The 6,000-nt window shown below is 36.4% G+C and overlaps 2 long non-coding RNA genes across 4 annotated transcripts; one reads left to right on the forward strand and one right to left on the reverse strand.

The window, feature by feature from the left end:
- The first annotated feature begins 922 nt into the window (after positions 1-922).
- Positions 923-2,622, forward strand: LOC125479972. The gene is made up of 3 exons (XR_007260394.1): positions 923-1,080; positions 1,961-2,095; positions 2,188-2,622. It is a non-coding gene; the product is annotated as an uncharacterized LOC125479972 (long non-coding RNA).
- A 219-nt stretch (positions 2,623-2,841) lies between these two features.
- LOC103966591 lies at positions 2,842-5,780 on the reverse strand. 3 transcript variants are annotated; one of them, XR_007260391.1, is made up of 6 exons: positions 5,057-5,780; positions 4,469-4,667; positions 3,740-3,882; positions 3,364-3,414; positions 3,063-3,273; positions 2,842-2,939 (listed from the first exon to the last, which is right to left on the reverse strand). It is a non-coding gene; the product is annotated as an uncharacterized LOC103966591 (long non-coding RNA). The 3 variants fall into 3 exon arrangements; XR_007260392.1 differs by having other exon boundaries at positions 2,843-2,939; positions 4,469-4,524; positions 5,057-5,777; XR_007260393.1 differs by having other exon boundaries at positions 2,858-2,934.
- Between the last annotated feature and the right edge of the window lie 220 nt (positions 5,781-6,000).

Raw genomic sequence — 6,000 nt, forward strand, 5'->3', positions numbered from 1 at the left:
AGCATTGTAACAATTTTTCTCATTTGGTTTTCCTTATTTGCCTTTTATTCAGCCTCACATGCGCAAACACATGACTCATTTTGACGGAAGTTCTAACGGAGTTGAAAAAAATGACCATAGCAGCATGTTTTGATGAGTTAAGAGACCAATGATCATGAATTTTTAGTTAAGAGACCATTACTCCAATTAAGTTAAAGTTGTGGGGCCATTGTTACAATTTCTTCATAATAATTGACTTAGATTCATCCACTTTAATACAAATCCCGAATAACGAAAAGGAATCTAAGAAAGAGATTGGAAGCATAATTTTTTAGGAAAACTAATGAAAATGGCTTGAAAACTTTGAGTTTTAACTAAAATGACAAAATAAAGGGTAAAATAAATAGTACCGAAATTGATTTTTTTAGTGTAAAAATATGGTTTTTCGTTAAAGTAAACAATACGGGGAGCTTTTCGTTAAAGTCCCCTAATTTTTTTTTATAGGAAATTGTTTTTTACACGCTAAACTTTATAATTAGAAAGAAAAATATAATTATAAAAAATGTAGAATAAAATTTTTAAAGTGTAAATAACAGTTCTCGTTTTTGTATTAGGAAGATGACCTTACAGTTTGATTCAATTGCTTTTCTCGTTTTGAAAAAATAAAATAAAAAATCCATGTAATTACGTGATGTTTAGATACTTGTTTCCTGTTTTAAGTGCACACGTGTCAACGAGTCAAAATCCCATTATAAGGATTTGGATCCGCTCTTGAGCTTAAGAGGCTAAGCCTCCTGAACGACTACAAATAGGAGAATCATCTAAAAGTTATAATAATTATAGCAGTTAGATCAAAATCTAACGGTCCTTGCGCTTTGCTTAGGAGGCTCAGCCTCTTAAGCTCGAGTGAGGATCCAAATCCCCATTATAGGTGCCTTATCTGTCCGACGACGAGTCCACTCAAAACTTGAAACTTCCTGAACCTTCTTTTGGCCATCCATATCTTCTGGAACAGGAACCACATCCACAACGTTGTCGCATAATTCTCTCTCTTCGTTTGTGTCGATGTTCGTTGCAGGTCAAGAGAAGCACAGCAGGCAGGTACGAGACCAAACTCTAATCTTAATTAGTATCTCTCCTCTATTACTTTGTTGGGTTAATTTGGTTAATTGAACACAACAACGAACTTTAAGATTCATTCATCATTCTATAGTTTTCCATAATTTTTACTTAACCGTACGTTCTTCGAGTCATTGGAAATTAACTGTCTGTCTGATTTTATTATGTTTTTAATGTTTATTGTTTCAATTCTTAACTTGATCAACTAGGAACGTACTATCAAGTTTTCACTTTCTATTACTTAAAACATTTTAGTCAAAATATTACGCTAATTCCTTGGTTGCAATTGAAGCTTAAATATATATTCATTTTTCTTTCTAGTTTGCATTTAAATGTTGTGTTAACGCTATCAGGAGGCGATTTTCACTCTCTCGTTTTATCCGTTTGCACTCCTCCCTTACGGTACCGCGCTTTGATAATTGAATGCATAAAAGGAGAATCGAAGCATAAAAAGAAGGGGACGAGAGTGCGAATGAACAAAAGAAGCGCGAAAATTGTTAATTTTGGAGTTTAATTATGGTATAATAAATTTCAGGAAGCCTTAATATCTTGTTTTGCTTTATAGAACATGGGATTCTTGTTCGTTGTCTTGTCTTGTGTTGTACTTTTACATATGCTTCCGATATGAGGTTTTCAATTTCAAGGAATCTGATCAACCGTCTCCAAAATTTTACGATTTGCATGATGATTGTTGATGTGATAGTGCTATACAACTCATTTTTTTTCCTTTTCTGAACTCTCTCACGTTGAATGATCATAGAGTGTGTCGATCCGTGTAGGAGAATTGGGAAGAACATCGAGATAAAAAAAAAAAAAAAACTGGCTTTTCTAACACATCTTCCATGTCATCACTTTGCTCCAGGATTGTCGGTTCCGTAGTATTAACCATTCCATTGTGAAACGATCAGCAAAAAGATAGCCTACATGCGTGGAATAACTGCATAATCGCCCTCAAAGATCAAATTCAAACGACTCTACCCTATCAAAGGGTCATGGGGTAATATATATTCTCTCATTTGAGGATTTTATAATTAGAATTGTATGTTGTAACAATTTGTGTGTTTGACTAGTGTCATGTATTATAATCAGGTACGTTGGCCAGTTCAACACCAAAGAAACTTGGGAACTACGATAATGCGGAAGGAGAAACTGTCACAAAAGAGAAAACCGAACCAATGGTCGCCTTCAGCAGGCCTCCGCCCCTTCCACCAGTTTTCGGCCCATTGCTTCTTCTCTCGCTGCTAGAAACATGGTCAAGTCGTGATAGCAATGATGACTGACAGGTGATTTAGCTGTCCTTGTAATGCTTGGTATTGCTTGGCTAAAAGACTTTGTAGAAATAGAATCGTCTAGTTGAAGAAAAACCTTCCAATGTAAAGCAAAATGTAGCAAGCGTCGCCAAGTAATTGAGCTGCAGCGTTCCAAAGTCTTAAGTAGCTTTCTAAATCACGCGAAGCTCCTCACTTGGTTCTCAAACTTTAAAATTGCTTAATAATTGATATGATCCATATGTTTTGATATGCATATCAATGTTTCGATTATTTTGTTGCATGTGCGTCTTTGTGTTAATTGTGATGGATGTTTGTTTTTTTTATGAAGTTGAGGACAGGAAGCAAACACTAATGTGCAGCGTCAAACAATAAAGACGATATGTTATTGATTTAGAACTAACTAGAAAATGTGCAAACGCGAGTATCTCTGATCAGCATCGAAGGGGGTTGGCTTGGAAACTGAGAGCTAAGTATCATTCAAGGGATTATTCTGTAGCGTTATGCCAAAGTGGCCCCTTGAATAGGTAATGAAGGTAGTCGCCCATCAAGTCTTTGGAAAGATGCACTGTCCTGCATGAACATGAGGAAATGCGAACAAATAAGAATTATAAAAACTAAAGTGAACCAAACCGATGGATCTTATTGGGATTACCTTCATAAAAGCTAAGCATTAGAGATACAAAGAGCACATACCTGAAGTTCTGAACAGTATCCAGAATCGATTTCTTCACATTCTCAAGACCGCCAACATCTTTCCATTTCACATTAAGGACCAATAGGAAAACCACAACTAGGTATCCCAATAAACAAACACAGAGCAAGAAGCCACAATTGCACTTAATTGCAATCATTTACCATTCTAAAACCATTATTAAACCATTACTCTATATCCAGTCCTTGTAGCCTGCAAATGAGTTGTGGATATAATTTTAGTTAAAGTTGGAAAGATTATGTAGTATGCTAGGTAGGTAGGGAGGAAAGTAAGAGGACTTACTTTTCCACCACATTGTCACCTCCAGCTCTGTTCCAAACAACATCCCAGTACCTGTATTATAAGTTTGACATATATCAAAGTTCAAACGAACCACAGATTATGCACGTATTTAGTAAAGAAAAGAAAACAGTGCTGATATTTGTATATCGAAGATATAAAACTACATTGTTACCCTCTATTTGATAAAGGCACTCAAAATCGAAAGATAATGGTGAATTGGTGATGTAGATGCTAAGATTAGCAATTGGATTAACTTTTGTTCTATAATTGGGGATGCAGATGCTAAGATGGCTTTGGAAAACAAAGTAATTGGAGTCGTACCTTTCCAAATCAAGAGAAGCAAACTGGCAAAATTTATCATAAATTAGAGGCATACCTTTCTGAAGTGTGGAATTAGAGCCGGCAGAAAGCTGGTAATACCCTGAAATTAACAATAAATTTAACATATTGGATGATGAAAATCAAAACAAAACCACGCCTCTTCTTTACTTGGTCTTCTTAATCCACTCCTTAATTTCACTACAAAATTCACACACAGATAAAATGACCAACCAGGGTCCTTGTGGAACAAAACCCAAAACTGAAGTTCTCATCCTAATCAATTGATTCAATTTTTAACAAATACACATAAATATTAAAGAGCAACTTGCCATGTTGAACAAAACAAATGATTGATCAACTTAAGGAGTGTGTTTGGGATGCTTTGGTAAGGCTAAAAGCGTTTCTAGATACCAAAATTTGAGCAGAAATAACTAAAAGTGTTATTGAATAGAATTAAATTGCAGTATCAATAGACTTCAATATAAACCATTTACCTTGAAAAGACACCACAACCATGAATAGAATTAAAGTGTAAGCGAACTAATATTTTGTACAATAAATATATAAGGGATATACATTGCAGATATACATGATGCATAAAGTCTCCCACGTTTCCGAAACGAAAAAACTGCAAATCCAAGATATATAGCCAATTAATTGTTCAACTGTTAATGGATCGCTGGATATTCTTAGCTGCCTTTGTAGTTCTTGTTTGTCATATTCGAACACAACTCGGGAAAAATAAATATAAACACAAAGAGAGAAGAAGATATAAGACAATTACCTATTCAGTGAGTTCTTGGACCTATTTAGAGTTACTGGAATGAAATGAAGCCAACTCTGCAACAGAGAAACAAACGAAAAAGTCAAAATCTAGAAATCCAAGTTTAACTCAATCAAATATAATAACCAATGAAAGTTGCAAACTACAAATTCTCGCAATGGCATGGTCCTCGTTTCTCCATTAATCAGCTGCTAATGACCTAATGAAAAAGAACCCAAAACAGACTGCTTAAATTATGGAAAGTGCTTATAAAGCTCATGAATAACTTTCAGAGCCTGCATAGAAATGGTATAGCGCAAATAACAACAGACAATAAAACTATGCACAGTATAACCTAAATCTGATATGTTGCATTCCACACACACAGAGATATGTCTACACATATATAGATGACCCAAAGAGATTAACACCATGCAGAGGTGTGCACGCGCACACACATAAAATATACATGCATACTTAATTTTTCAGACAATAATACTTCACATAATATTCTGGAAATGGTAAACTGAGCTGCAAACCCATCAATCATTTCCCAAAATAAACTGCAAATCACAAAATTACCTACTCCAAATCGGCCGGAGAACTCACCAGGATACCAAGGCTTTTCTGAGCTTAAAATTTCCTTCGAATTGGGACCATATTCACGGTTTTTCAGCAAGAGGTCGTTGTGCTTCGTAGTTTCTGAGAGAGAGAATCGAAGAGATTTCTAACGGCTTGGTGGTTTTTGAGCTCGTTGGTGATTTTTGAGAGAAAAGGCGAGGAGAGAAAATGGAGATGGAAGCAGGGTCGAGGCTATGTCGTAGAAGCAGAATCGCTGGCTTCCACAATCATCAAGCATGACCTCACACGCACAACCCCCTACCTATCTAAACACCATTTCAGAACTCTCGATCCTCTTCGAATAGAGCGAACGATTCTAGAGACAGAGAAAGGAGGAGTAAGACGACGGAGGCGAGAGAAGGGAGACGGCGGCGAGAGGAGGATAGGATGGAGGCGAGACAGTCATTCTCGCGGTCTCCCTCTCTCCATCTCTATCTTAGAGGCGGCATGGCCTCGTGTCTGCCCTACAATCCCCTCACCATCTATCCCAATCAGTCCCGACAATCAAGATGACAAAAGTACCCTCCAAACTTTTAATTCGGGCCGTCCAATCTTAACCCTAGATGGGCATTCCCATCATTTGAACACCCAAAGGGCATGCCTCATCAACAATTGAGGTAAGCCTAGCAAACACAGCCCAAAACGAACTAACCCAGCCGCTTTCACCATAGTGGCAATCTTGTAAATAAACTGAAATGTCGAAAAACACTTTTCATTTCTACAGTGCAATTTCGCCTCCTTCTTTAGACTAAAGTAATTTTGCATAATTTAGGGATCATTGTGATGGAAACCTTAATTATACTAAAGGTAATGTTTGGGAGACCAATTTTTTAAACCAACTTTGCAAACCAAATGATGTGGTTGAAGATGATCGGATTATTAATGAACTATTGATTAACGCACTTACTTCTTATTCATGACACTCATTTGAT

This window comes from the organism of the source record quoted next, unplaced genomic scaffold, assembly GCF_019419815.1.
Source record: "Pyrus x bretschneideri cultivar Hongxiangsu unplaced genomic scaffold, Pyrus_bretschneideri_v1 Contig30, whole genome shotgun sequence".
In the NCBI taxonomy this organism is placed as follows: domain Eukaryota; kingdom Viridiplantae; phylum Streptophyta; class Magnoliopsida; order Rosales; family Rosaceae; genus Pyrus; species Pyrus x bretschneideri.